Below are 15557 nucleotides of genomic sequence, written 5' to 3'. Positions count from 1 at the left end.
CTCATCTCTCCTGCCAAGCCCTGCCAGCCCACGCAGGGCGGCAGATAAACTCACCTGCCATTCTTGGTCACAATCATCTCATTAGTGACTTCCTTGAATCTCTGCCAGAGAGGTGCATCCTCCAGGATGATCTGAAGTTGCTTCTCCGTAGGGTCGCCTTTTTCCCTCCCTGCCTGAAGCTCGCTCTCCACCACATTGAGCAGATGAGAAACAGTGCCATCGCTGGGCTTCCGAGTGCCCAGCTCACTCATGGCCATAGGCACTTCTCGAACTTTGCCGAGAGCTGTTACCTACCTTGCCTGCTTCTAGCTTCTTCCTTCCCTCACTTGCCTGCTTTTCAAACCCACTTGAACAGGGCTTGGAGGAGTGCAGAGAAGACACCCTGGCTCCTGCCTAAGCTCCTAGGATGGCACCCCTTAAAAGTCTCCACATTATACCACCAACCTGTTAAGCTTTAGTTGGGGAGCGGGGTGGAGGGAGGGGAGAGGTAGGGAAGAAAAAGCCCTCTCTTAATTACTCATTGGATCAGGTGGGAGAGAGCCTGGCTTTCCCATTGGCTGCCGTGCACAGAGTAGACATTTAAGAAGAGTACTCCATCCAAATTATCAGGCTTTTATCTTGTTGTACCTGAAGAGGTCTAATCGGTGTATTGAGGACCATTTTCCCATTAATTAAAATTATTCCAGGCCCAGACTGCACTGTCAGGCAAATCATGTTTGTGCATAAATCATGACATGTGGCACCTATAAAGAAAAGGGTCCTGGGGAGAATCGACAAACTTGATGCCAACCCAGGCTATAAGCTACTCTCCAGCGTCTTAGACGAAGGCTCTGGAGAGAAGCATATATGGAAGGTCCAAGGCACTGTGCCAAGAAACATGACTACTGCACCAGAGAATAAAGGAAGACACTCTGTGTGCCACTGCTCAAGGGTCAGGGCTGGGGAGAAAAGAAAAGAGCTCAGGACCTCTTTCTCCCAGGGTGTCCCCTACTCATCATCTCTCTCCTGAATGTCCCAGACTTGCTCACACCCCACTCATCTCAAGGGCCCTGCTCACCTCCTACAAATGGAGCTTTGAATGCTGTCCCTCCTTCCTAGAGTCTAGAACCCCAGTTTTTTGTTTATCTCTAGCCTTTGCCAGAGGGAGAGAAAAAAAGCAGCTAGTATCATATTAATCTCTCTAAGGAACACTCTGCCCCCAGTCAATGAAAATAAGCTTTTTACATTATTATGCAGAGCAATTTCTATCTTTGGTCCAAAAAGGCATTATTGTTTTCTCTTTTGACAATTCATCCTTATTTTGGCATTCCAGGATGAATCCCATATTCCCTGGGAAGAAACAGTAGTAGAAAGCTTTTCTTTTGCCCTCAACACACAGTACTAATGGCGAGTGAGTGGGCAGTGGGTGGAAGGGACAAGAGCAGAGGAAGCTCTACCTCCTCTAGTCCCCAGCCTTGAGTAGAGCCTGGGGATTGCGAGTTTTTCTCATTTCAATACAAAGTAAGAAAACAAGAACAAAAGGAAAACGAACCCAAAAAGGTAAGATAAAGTCAGGGTAAGGATGACAGAAAATGTATTCAGGGCCTCCTAGTGCTACATACCTATGAAGCATCACATACAGCAAGGAACAAACAGAAACGGCCTGCACCTTTAGAGAATTAACCATCTGATGGAGAAAATAAATGATATAAAGTAAACAACAACTAAGTAATTATCAGTAGTGATAAGTCTATGAAGACTACATAAAAGGGTGAAGTGGTCGAGAAAAATTTGTGCCCAGCAGGGTAGGGAACTCCAGTTAGGGAAGCTGTGTAGAACAGCTTCTCTGAGGAGGAGAAATTTCAGATGAGACCAAAAGCTCAGCAAGGATGTAGTTGGGGAAGAGTTGGCAGAGTGCCAAGCTGAAGAATTGCATGTGAGAAGCATGGCTTGAGCCAGGTAGAAGTCTCCAGGGAGGCCAGTGTGACCAGAATGTGGTGGTAAAGAGAGTAGAATGAGATGTTCTTTAAGAGAGGGCCAGGTCAGATCACGGGGCCTTAGAAGTCATGATGAAGATTTTGGATTCTCTTCAACATGAGATAGGAAACAATTGGAGAGTATTAAGTAGGAAAACAGCATGATTTGCTTTGTGTTTGCAAAAAATCTAATTGATTTGTGGAGAATAGAGTAGGAAAGGGCAAGAGCTGAAGTAAAGGACAAATTAGAGGCTATGATAGCAGTTCAGGCAAGAGCTGGTGATGGCTTAGCCTAGGGTAGTGGCAGTAGCAAAAAATGAAGTGTATAGGTTCTAGATACACCTTAGAAGTCGATATGACAGAACAACATGAGGGACTGGATGTGGGGGTGAGGGAGAGCAGAGAACCGTGTGTCTGATGGGAACAATTATTAGGTGACAGGGCCATTTACTGAGATACGGAAGGTGAGGGAGGTGGAAGGGTAAGCAGAGGTACAATTTAGTTAGGAGACTCAAAAATTTCCATTTCATACAGTTAACATTGAAAATAATGTGGTAGGCTGAATAAGGACCCCCAGTAAAAGAGGCCCATTTCCGAATCCCCAGAACCTGTGAGTGTATTACCTCATATGGGAAAAATTGACTTTTCAGATGTGATTCAGTTAAGGATCTTGAGATGGGGAGATTATCCTGGGTTATCTGGTGAGCCCAGTGCAATCACAAAAATAAGAGGGAGGCAGGAGGATCAAAGTCAGAGCAAGAAGATGTAAGGACAGATGCAGAAGTCAGAGGGGAGAGAAGATGCTACACTCCTGGCTTTGAAGATGGAAGAAGGGGCCAGAAGACATGGAATGTAAGAAGTCTCTAGAAGCTGGAAAAGATAAGGAAATAGATTATCCTCTAGAGCCTCCAGAAGGAACATAGTCCTGCCAACACCTTGGTTTTAGCCCAGTGAAACTAATTTTGGGCTTCTGATTCCCCAAACTGTAAGATAATAGGTTTACATTGTTTTAAGCCACTAAGTTTGTGGTAATTTGGTATAGCAGCAATAGGAAACTCATGCAAAGACTATTAGGTATATAAGTGGAGATTTTGAGAAGGCACTGCTTAGAACTGTGATACAATTGTGGCTCTGAGCTTCCAAGCAGCCAATGCAAAGTGGGGGAATACAATCTGGCATACATTAAACTGTGTCCCTAAAATAAAAGCAAGCCTTGACCTGTGAGAAATTTCCCCCATAAGTCTTTATAAAGAAAACACTGTGAGATACAGTGAACAATATCTCCCCAGTCTACCAGTAAGATAAAAATCCTTCCTTCAAATAGTTTTACAATCTAGAAGGGACAGAAAGACATGCTTGAGGAATTCCAATACAGAAATGTGAAGTGTTCTGAAGCACCAGTAGGGGAGAAATGAAGAAAATACAGAACTAAGACTGGAATATGACAAGGATGACCACTTACACTACTGTTATTCAATATAATACTAGAAGTTCTAGCTGCAGCAATCAGACAAGAGAAAGAAGTAAAAGACATCCAAATTGGAAAGGAGGAGGTCAAATTATCCTTGTTTGCAGATGATATGATCTTATATTTGGAAAAAACTAAAGACTCTAACAAAAAACTATTAGAATTTGTAAACAAATTCAATAAAGTTGCGGGATACAAAATCAACATACAAAAATCAATATAGCACTTCTATAGGCCAACAGTGAACAATCTGAAAAAGATATTAAAAAAGTAATCCCATTGACAATAGCTGAAAATAAAATAAAATATCTAGGAATAAACTTAACCAAAGAGGTGAAAGATCCTGAAAACTATAAAACATTGATGTAAGATATAGAAAAGTACATTAAAAAGTAGGAAGACAGTCCATGTTCATGGATTGGAAGAATCAATATTGTTAAAATGTCCATACCGCCCAAAGCGATCTACAGATTCAATGCAAGCCCAATCAAAATATCAATGACATTCTTCACAGAAATAGAAAAAAATCCTAAAAATTTATATGGAACCATGAAAGATGCAGAATAGCCAAAGCCATCCTGAGCAGAAAGAAAAAAACTGAAGGAATCATATTACCTGACTTCAAATTATACTAAAGTGATATAGTAACCAAAACAGCATGGCACTGGCATAAAAACAGACACATAGACCAATGGAACAGAATAGAGAACCCAGAAATAAATCCTACAGTTAATTCATTTTCGACAGAGGTGCCAAGAACGTACATTGGAGAAAGGACAATCTCTTCAATAGATGGTGCTGACACAAACTGGAAAACCTAAAAGAAATGAATGAATTCCTGAAAACATACAACCTCCCAAGATTGAACCAGGAAGAAATTGAAAGCCTGAATAGATCAATAACAAGTTTCAAAGTTGAATTAATAAAAAAATTTACCAACCAGAAAAAGCCCTGGGCCACATGGATTTACAGCTGATTTCTACCAGACATATAAAGAGCTGGTACCAATCCTACTGAAACTATTTCAAAAAATAGAGGAGGAACTCCTCCCTAACTCATTCTATGAGGCCAGCATCATTCTGATACCAAAACTTGGCAGAAAAAAGAATCTTCAGGCCAATATCCCTGATGAACATACATGCAAATATCCTTAACAAAATACTAGCAAACCAAATCCAATTCACCACAATCAAGAAAGCTTTATTCCTGGGATGCAAGGTTGGTTCAACATACATAAATCAATAAATGTGATTCATCAAATAAACAGAACTAAAAACAAAAACCGCATGATCATCTCAACAGATGCAGAAAAGGCTCTTGAATAAATTCGACCTCCCTTCATGTTAAAAATCCTCAACAAACTAGGTATCAAAAAGGAACACATCTCAAAATAATAGCCATCTATGACAAACCCACAGCCAACATCATACTGTTGGGCAAAAGCTGAAAGCATTTCCGTTGAGAACCAGAACAAGACAAGGATGCCCACTCTCACCACTCCTATTCAGCACAGTACTGGAAGTTTAGCTGGGGTAATCAGGCGAAAGAAAAATAAAAGGTATCCAAATAGGAAGAGAGGAAGTCAAACAATCCTTCTTTGCAGACGATATGATTCTATACCTACAAAACTCCACAGTCTCTGCCCAAAGGCTCCTAGATATGATAAACAAATTCAGCAAAGTTTCAGGACACAAAATTGATATGCAAAAGTCATTAGCATTTCTATACACCAACAACATCCAAGTTGACAGCCAAATTATGAATGCAATACCATTCACGATAGCCACAAAAAAAAAAAAAGACTAAAACACCTAGGAATATGGCTAACCAGGGATGTGAATGATCACAACAAGAATTACAAAACATTGCTAAAAAAAATAAAGAAAAAATCAAAGATGAATCCAAGCAAATGGAAAAACAGTCTATGCTCACGAATAAGAAGAATCAGTATTGTTAAAATGGCGATACTGCCCAAAGCAATTTACAGATTCAATGCTATTCCTATAAAACTACCCTCATTTTTCACAGATTTTGAAAATATCATTTTAAAATTCATCTGGGACCAAAAAGGAGCCCAAATAGCCAAAGCAATCCTAAGCAAAAAGAACTAAGCTTTAGGCATCATACCACTTAACTTCAAACTATACTACAAGACTACAACAGTAACTACAACAGCATGGTATTGGTACAAAAGTCAACACAGAGATCACTGGTACAGGTTAGAGAACCCAAAAAAATAAACCATATGCCTACAACTATCTGATCTTCAACACAGCTGACAACAGCAAGCAGTGAAGAAAGGACTCCCTCTTCAATAAATGGTACTGAGATAACTGGCTAGTTATCTCAATCTTCTCAGTATGCAGAAGATTGAAACTGGACCACTATTTATCACCAAATATAAAATTCAACTCAAGTTGGATTAAAGACTTAAATGTAAAACCTAAAACTATAAAAACCCTAGAAGAAAACCTAGGAAATATCATTCTGGACATTGGCCCTGTCAAAGACTTCATGATGAAGATTTCAAAAGCAATTGCAACAAAAACAAAACTTGACCAGGTGCAGTGGCTCACACCTGTAATCCCACAACTTTAAGAGGCCAAGGCAGGTGGATCATTTGAGCCCAGGAATTCGAGACCAGCCTGGCCAACATGGTAAAACCCTATCTCTACAAAGAATACAAAAATCAGCTGGGCATGGTGGTACATGTCTGTAGTCCCAGCTGCTCAGGAGGCTCAGGTGAGAGGACTGCTTGAGCCTGGGAGGTGGAGGTTGTAGTGAGTCAAGGTCATGACACTGCACTCCAGCGTGGGTGACATAGCATGACCCTGTCTCAAAAAAAGAACAACAACAACAACAAAAAAGATTAAAAGTAGGACCTAATTAAACTTAAGAGCTTCTACACAGCAAAGAAACTATCAATAGAGTAAACAGGCAACCTACAGAATGGGAAAAAATAATTTGCAAACTATGCTTCTGACAAAGGTCTAATATCCAGCATCTATAAAGAACTTAAATAAATCAACAAGCAAAAAGAAAACTTTATTTAAAAATGGGCAAAGGACATGAACAGACACTTCTCAAAAGAAGACATACAAGCAGCCAACAAGCATATGAAAAAATGCTCAATATCACTAATCATTAGAGAAATGCAAATCAAAACCACAATTAGATACAATTTCACACCAGTCTGAATGGCTATCACTAAAAAGTCAAAAAGTAACAGATGCTAGTGAGTTTGTAGACCAAAGAGAATGCTTATACACTGCTGGTGGGAATTTTGTAAATTAGTGTAGCCACTGTGGAAAGCAGTCTAGAGATTTCTCAAAGAACTTAAAATAGAACTACCATTAGACCCAGCAACTTCATTACTGTGTGTATACCAAAAGAAATATAAACCATTCTCCATAAAGACACATGCACACGAATGTTCATCACAGCACTATTCACAATAGCAAAGACATGGAATCAACCCAGATTCCCACCAGTGGTGGACTGGATAAAGAAAATGTGGTACATAGACACCTTGGAATACTATACAGCCATAAGAAACAATGAGATCATGTCTTTTGCAGCAACATAGATGGTCATTATCCTAAGTCAATTAACACAGAACAGAAAATCAGATTCTGCATGTTCTCACTTATAAGAGGGAGCTAAACACTGAGTATACACAGATGCAAAGAAGAGATCAATATACACTGGGGCCTGCTTGAGGCTGGAGGGTGGGAAGAGGGTGGGGCTGACAAACTACTATCAGGTATTATGCTAATTATCTAGGTGACAAAATTAGCTGTACACCAACCCCTGAAACATGCAATTTACCCACATAACAAACCTGCAGATGTACCCCTTGAGCCTAAAAGTTGGAAGGAAAAAAAATTAAAAAATAAAATAAAAATTTGGGATCAACAGAAAAGAACGTTATGATAAATAAATAAATAATGCTAAGAAAACTGAATATCCTTATGCAGAAGAATGAAACTAAATCCCTCTCTCTCACCATATACAAAAATCAAATCAAAAGGGATTAAAGACTTAAATCTAAGACCTCAAACTATGAAACTATTAATACTAACAGAAAACATGGGGGAAACTCTCCAGGACATTGAGTTAGAAAAGGAAGGACTCAGCCATACGTGGTGGCTCACGCCTGTAATCCTAGCACTTTGGGAGGCCAAGGTGGGTGGATCACTTGAGGTCAGGAGTTCAAAACCAGCCTGGCCAACATGTTAAAACCCCGTCTCTACTAAAAATACAAAAAAAATTTAGCCTGGCATCATGGCAGGCACCTGTAATCCCAGCTACTCGGGAGGTTGAGGGAGGAGAATAGCTTGAATCCAGAAGTCAGAAGCTGCAGTGAGTCGAGATCATGCCACTGCAACTCCATTCTGGGTGGCAGAGCGAGACTCCATCTCAAAAAAAAAAAAAGGAAAGCAAAGATTTCTTGATTTCTTAAGTAATACCACAAAACCACAGACAACCAAAGCAAAAATAGACAAATGAGATCACATCAAGTTATTAATAAAAACCTTCTGCAGAGCAAAGGAAATAATCCACAAAGTGAAGTGACAACCCACAGAATAGGAGAAAATATCTGCAAACCAGAATTATTAAGGGATGAATAGCCAGAATATATCAGGAGCTCAAAAAACTCAATTGGAAAAAAAAAAACTAATTATCTGATTTTAAAATAGGCAAAAGATCTGAATAGACATTTCTCAAAAGAAGACATATAAATGGCAAATGAAAAGTGTTAAGCACACCACTGATGATCAGAGAAATGAAAATGAAAACTACATGAGATATCATCTCACCACAGTTAAAATGGCTTTTATCCAAAATACAGGCAATAGCAAATGCTGGTGAGGATGCGGAAAAAAGGGAACCCGTACACGCTGTTGGTGTGAATATAAATTAGTGCAACCACTGTGGAGAACAGTATGGAGGTTCCTCAAAAAACTAAAAATAGAATTACCATATGATCCAGCAATCCCACTTCTAGGTATGTACCCCCAAAGAAAAGAAATCAGTTTTTTTAAGACATACCTGCACTCCCATGTTTACTGCAGCACTCTTCACAATAGCCAAGATTTGGAAGCAACCTAAGTGTCCATTAACAGACAAATGGATAAAGAAAATCTGGTACATACACACAATGGAGTACTATTCAGCCACAAAAAAAATAATAATAATAAAACCCTGTCATCTGCAACAACATGAATGGAACTGGAGGTCATTATGTTAAGTGAACTAAGCCAGGCACAGAAAGAGAAATTTTGCATGTTCTCACTAATGTATGAGAGCTAAAAATTAAAACAATTGAACTTAGAGAGTAGAATGCTGGTTACCAAAGGCTGGGAAGCGTAGTGGGAGAGTAGTAGGAAGTAGAGATGGTTAACGGTTACAAAAATATAATTAGACAGAATGAATAAAATCTAGTTGTATTGTTCACTACAGTCAATAATAATTTATTGTAGATTTTTAAATAACTAAAGGAGTATAATTGAAATGTTTATAACCACAGAGAAATGACAAATGCTTGATTGAGGTGATGGATATCCCATTTATCCTGCTTTGATTTCTATGCGTTATATGCCCATATCAAAATATCTCATGTGCCACATAAATATATATACCTACTAGGTAGCCATAACATTAATTTTTTTTTTTTTTTTGAGACAGAGTCTTACTCTGTCACCCAGGCTGCAGTGCAGTGGCATGATCTTGACTCATAGCAACCTCCACTTCCCAGGTTCAAGCGATTCTCCTGCCTCAGCCTCTCAAGTAGTTGGGATTACAGGTGCTCATCACAATGCCTGGCTAACTTTTGTATTTTTCGTGGAAATAGGGTTTCACCATGTTGGCCAGGCTGGTCTCCAAATCCTCTCCTCAAGTGATCCACCTGCCTCGGCCTCCCAAAGTGCTGGGATTACAGGCGTAAGCCACTGCACCCAGCCTAAAAATAAAATATTTTAAAACAAGTTTTTAAAGTGAAGAAAATGACTGCCTTTTAGCCCTATGAGTAAATAAAACACTAACAAGATTTTATAATCTAATTTTTTAAATTTAACAATATACAAAAAATATTTCCCATGTCACCAAATAATTTTCTACACTATTTTGACATTTGCAAATATCCCATCTTATAAATGAGCCATTTTTTAACCAATCTAATATTCACATGTATTTACTATTTTTTTTTTGTTTTAAACAATTAAAATTCCATATAATAAATATTTAGGAACATCCATGATTGTTTTCTTACACTGTATTTTTAGAAGTAGTGTTGACAATAATAAAACATGCTAATCATATTCACATCTCATTTATAACAATCTTATAAGGTAAGTGGTATAATTATACCCATTTTGTAGGTGAGAAACTTGAAGGTCACAGTGGTTAAGTAACTTGACCACAAGTATATAGACAATGACTACTAAGGCAAGTATTTAAGCCCAGGGAGTCCAAACAGACTTCATTTAAACCCTTCTATTTCCAGGAATTCATTCATTCAGTGACAAAATGAGAAAATCAGGAGATTCTAATTGTCTCCATAATATAGATGAAAAAAAACAGGTAAGAAAGGAAAAAAGGACTCGTCCAATATTCAATGAACCAGGAGAAGAGTTAGAAAAGGAATGACTCAGCCATGCACAGTGGCTCACGCCTGTAATCCTAGCACTTTGGGAGGCCAAGGTGGGTGGATCACTTGAGGTCAGGAGTTCAAAATCAGCCTGGCCAACATGGTAAAACCCCGTCTCTACTAAAAATGCAAAAAAAAAAAAAATTAGCCTGGTGTCGTGGCAGGCACCTGTAATCCCAGCTACTCAGGAGGTTGAGGGAGAATAGCTTTAACCCAGGAAGTAGAGGTTGCAGTGAGCCAAGATCATGCCACTGCACTCCATTCTGGGTGGCAGAGCAAGACTCCATCTCAAAAAAAACAAAAAAGGAATGACTCCCATCCCCAATTAATCTCCATCTGAGCACAGAGTACCAAGGTGTACAAATCATGTCACTTTTAGGGAATTAGCAAGAAAGACTATCTCACAAGTGATCTCAATTCCCTTGTCAGGCTGGGTGAACAGAAAACTAGCAGGTGGAGCTCCTCCACCCCACTCTACTTCCTTTAACCTTAAAAATTCTTTTCTACCTGTTATACATTGGGCTGCCATGAAGGTTTTGTTATAAAGAAAAAATAAGTGAGAAAGTGTTTCCATATTTTTTAAATTAGATATAAAAGTTTTTTAAAATGTTTCCAAATCTCTGGACTAAATAATGTCTAAGGTATTTCCCAACTCTAACAATCTAGCATTCCCTCTGATATGTATTGACGGTGTAAGGAAAATGGCTGTGCTTCAGTCAGGAGTAGGCTGAGGTAGACATCCAGCACAGCATAACACAGTGGGTTTGGAGTGCAGGCACACAATCCTGTGCATTATATAATCACATGTATGTAGCCATTTGATGTAACTAGTTTGTGTGAGATCATACCTGGCTTTGAGCCATGATTGTCTGTGAGTAGTATAACTACACTGCTGACTCTGTAGGAGAGCAGAGAATAAAGTCATGTCCCAATTGCCTATGGTTCCTTGAGTATTCTTTCAGATACCCGCCACCAGTCCACCAACTCCCCTTGGACCTCAGCTGGGGTTGGAACCTGACAATTGACGTAGTCAGCAGGATCCCAAGGTGAGTGAGCCCTTGGCCCCGATGATCCCGGGTAGGCCATGAGGCCCCAGCATGAGTTATGGCACCCGGTGCTGCTAGGATGGGCCCCAGTGGAACGGCGGTGGACAGGTCCCCCCGAGCATGGAGAAGGGGCTGAAGCACCTGGAAGGACAGAGCACCGAGAAGGAGCGTGCTTTAGCCAGCAGAGTTGGATGGGCGTTTTTGACTGTGCTATGGGAAGTGCACGCTCAGTCCCTGCGGGATGCAGCACAGGTAAGGAACCTCCACGCACAAGCAGAGTGCCAGGAGGCCCGGATATACAGCTTGGAATGAGAATTAGGAGCTGCCATTAGTGTGGGCCTGGGCCCACCATCCCAACCAGAGACCCTCGATCATTCTGATACCTAGGAGGAAGAACCCCTGTTTCGGGCTTGCCTAGTTGTCTATCAGAAAATAGAACATGAACAGCTGTTGGAGCCCCAGGGACGGGCACAGGGACCCCCTACTATGACGGAGTACACATCATGCAGTGCTTATACCCCAAATGAGTTGCAGGAATTAGGTAAACAGCTTTGGCAGCGCTTGGGGAACCCCTACCCTCCTGGACGCTTCACCTTTGGGATGAGGTAGCCAACAGTATCGTCTGCTCTACCTCTGAAATGGAAAAGTAGACCTCCATTATGACCCATCTCTCCCTCTGTCGGTGATTGCAGGTGAGCAGGCAGTTAGCACAGGGCAAGGCGACCACACTCTAGTTAAATAGCTGATGGTAGCCCTACAAATGGTATGGAACAATGCCAGAGAAACATCAGAAACTATGAGTAAATAGCAGTTGTATACAGATTTGGTGCAAGTAATTCAGGAGATGGGTATGCGGCAGGCTATGTTCAATCTGAATACCCGAGGGCCAGATGATGAATACTTTACCTCCCACAAGAGGGACCCTGTGTTAGGTTCTGCACCCCCAAGTGCCTTCGGCTCCCAGGCCATTGTCCTCACTCCGTATGTGGGGCACTACACACACGAGGTGACTACCACCATGGTGGTCCATAGGGAAGCAGAGGGCCATCAGTGGGACCAGGGAGTCTGTGCCACAAAGAAGGAGAAGGTACCCATTCCACAGGGGGCCACTTCATGGGACAAAATGGGGCCCCAAAGCGTGACCCACATGCAGATGTGAATTGATTTGATTTGGCTGGGGTTGACCGAGAGAAAATTGATAGGCAACCCAATGAAGTGCTGTTAACTTTGTGGAGGCAACTGTCCCCAGAGCAGCAATTCCAGAGAATGCCCAAGATGAAGAAGAACGATGCTGCTGGACCCAGTCCCACCCAAGGCTCCAGCTCAAGGACTACTTGCAGACCGGCGGAGGTATAGAGCATTTATGTTTGATTAGGAAACTGACTGAGGTGCCTGGCTTGGGGGGAAACCAGACAACCAAAGGCCACACGTGAAACAGCCAATCCACTGGTCCCCCACCAATGCACGGTGGGTGATGGCACTGGTAGACACCAGTGCAGATTGTAGCCTCATCTATGGGAACCGGAATAAATTTCCGGGCAAGGTTGCATATACAGATGGCTATGGAGGCCGGTCAGTGAAAGTGAAACCTGTATCTTTGCACATTGGCATCGGTCGCTTAGCTCCCCACTCATAATTGCGTATGTCTCTCCCACACCTGAATACATTCTGGGGGTGGATATTTTACATGGCTTGGCTTTACAAACCACAGTCAGAGAATTCAGACTCCGAGTACATGTGGTTAAGCTGGTACTGTGCGGACATACGCATCACCAGCCCCAGGTCCTGCCATAACCCTGACAAGTTACTTCCACCTGTCAATACCGCTTTCCAGGTGAGCATACGGAGATAACAGAGACCACTAAGAAGTTAGAGGAGGTGCAGATAGTGCATGGCACCCACAGCCCCTACAATGCACTGGTATGACCAGTCAGAAAGCCTGATGGAACCTGGCCGATGATGGTGGATTATTGAGAATTAAATAAAGTAACACTCCCTTTACATCCGGCTGTACTGTCTATCACTGATTTGATGGGCCGCTTGACGACGGAATTGGGACAGTACCCCTATGTGGTAGACTTGCCAGTGCATTCTTCTCAAATGACATTGCTCCAGAGAGCCAGGAACAGTTTGCTTTCACATGGGAAGGGTAACAAGGGACTTTCACAGTGTTGAGGCAGGACTTTGTGCCTAGCCCCAGCCTATGTCATTGTCTCATGGCCACGGATTTAACCACCTAGAAATGTCCAAAGGAGGTCCACCTATTCCATGATATTGATGATATTATGTTAACCTCTGATTCTCTTGCAGATTTAGAAGCAGCGGCACCCCTCTTGCAATAACATTTGGCAGCATGCAGTTGGGCCATTAACCAATCCAAGGTCCAAGGGCCTGGATTCCAAGGTCCAAGGGTCTACCAAATTATTGGGAGTTATCTGGTGAGGTAAGAAGAAGGACATCCCAGAGGCCACTGATAAAATTCAGGCATATCCCCGCCCCACAATGATGAAGCAGCTACAGACTTTTGTGGGCCTCTGAGGATATTGGCGGGTATTCCTGCCCCATTGAGCTCAGATGATAAAACCATTGTATTAGTTGACAAAAAAAAGGGAGCCACCTGGTATTGGGACAATGATGCTGAAATGGTTTTTCTGGCAGCCAAGTGGGCCATACAGCACGCACAGGCCCTACGAGTAATTAACCCAGGGTGCTCATTTGAACTCGATGTGCATGTGACCGCAGATGGTTTTGGCTGGGGCCTATGGCAGCACGTGGAGCACTTTAGAACACGGGTAGGCTTTTGGTCCCAACTTTGGAAGGGAGCTGATCTCTGGTATCTCTCAATAGAGAAGCAATTAGCAGCTGCATATGCTGCCCTTCAGGCTTGTGAGAGTGTGATGGGACAGGCTACAGTCGTCGTGTGGCCGACTTACCCAATAGCAGGGTGGGTACATTCATGGGTAACCACCCCCCGGACTGGGACAGCACAGACATCCACCTTAGCAAAGTGGGGCGTCTACCTAGAACGGCAGAGCACACCGAGTACAAGCCCCTTAGCAGCAGAATTACAAGAACTCTTGGGACCTGCAGTTCCGATGTAAGATATGGTTATGGGTCAGCCTGAGGCACTCTTAAACCCTAAGCCATTACTGTTTAAAGAAGGGCACCCCCCCCCATTCCTGATGGGGCGTGGTATACGGTTGGGTCCAGCCTAGTACTGAAACCACATGGTTTGATACTGGGTGCAGACAAAGTAGTCAGTGGACGGAACTAAGGGCAGTGTGGATGGTGATCACCAAGGAGGAGACACCTGTGGTAATCTGCACTGATAGCTGGGCAGCATATCGAAGCCTGACCTTGTGGTTAACTACCTAGAAGTTACAGAATTGGCTAGTTGGCCACCTGCCCATTTGGGGCCAGGCCATGTGTCAAAACCTATGGGAAATGGGCCACCAAAAGGATGTAACTATTTATCATGTGTCAGGACGTGTGCTTTTTGCTGTCCCCAGCAATGATGAGGTAGATACCCTGGCCAAGATCCAGTGGTTGGAGTCAGCACTTACACAAGATATAACCCCTATGGCTGCACTGAAAATTGGGCCATGCGGAGGGTAAACTAATGCAACAGGTCAGTAAGCGCTGGGGTCTATCCTTGCCCACATAGGATATCTGAGAGGCCCACCAGAAGCGCCCAGCATGCGCACAGACATACACCAGACAGAGGCAGCTGCCCAGGGTTACACAACAAGTGACGGTAGGGTGGATGCCCTTGGCTAGATGGCAAATAGACTACATTGGGCCACTTCCAAGGTCACAGGGGCATGCACATGTTCTGACGGCTGTAGACATGGCCACCAGTCTGTTATTTGCCTACCCTTGCAGGACGGCTGACCAACACCACACCATTCAGGCCCTGCAACACTTCGGTGCCCTATATGGTTGTCCCCTGATCATTGAAAGTGATAGGGGAACACATTTTACTGGACAGCAGGTACAACAGGGCACAACAGATGGACATAAAGTGGAGGTCCCATGTTCCACAAGCTGCTGGTATGACTGAATGATATAATGGACTCCTGAAAAATGGGTTATCCTTGCATGTTACTCCCCCATCTTTGTGGGGCTGGAGTTCATGGTTGGACCTAGTGCTCCAAACCTTGAATGAACCGCCACGGAAAGCTGGCCTGGCCCTAGTGGAGGCACTGCTACACCGGGCCACTGCCCCCATCCAGTTACAGATACACACCAGGGATGACCTCCTCCGACCAGGTATGGGGACAAACAGTAACCTGTTGTTGCCTGCCCCAGCACCCCTAAAGTCAGGGGAACAAAGAATCTGGCTTTGGCCATGGACCCTCCAAGCCCCACATTGCCAATGGTTAGCTATTGCAGCCCCTGGGAGGAGGGCCTACAGTATGATTTACATGTCACTCCTTAGG

The 15557-nt window shown here is 42.7% G+C and overlaps 1 protein-coding gene across 2 annotated transcripts in view; it reads right to left on the bottom strand.

Annotated features, from left to right (window-relative positions):
- The window catches only part of TBX19 (T-box transcription factor 19), a 70131-nt gene that overhangs the window by 30841 nt on the left and 23733 nt on the right, over positions 1-15557 (bottom strand). The gene's annotated exons all lie outside the window — the stretch shown is intronic.

This window comes from Macaca mulatta, chromosome 1 (genome assembly GCF_049350105.2).
Source record: "Macaca mulatta isolate MMU2019108-1 chromosome 1, T2T-MMU8v2.0, whole genome shotgun sequence".
Taxonomy (NCBI): domain Eukaryota; kingdom Metazoa; phylum Chordata; class Mammalia; order Primates; family Cercopithecidae; genus Macaca; species Macaca mulatta.
This window is presented reverse-complemented; position numbering and strand designations above follow the sequence as displayed.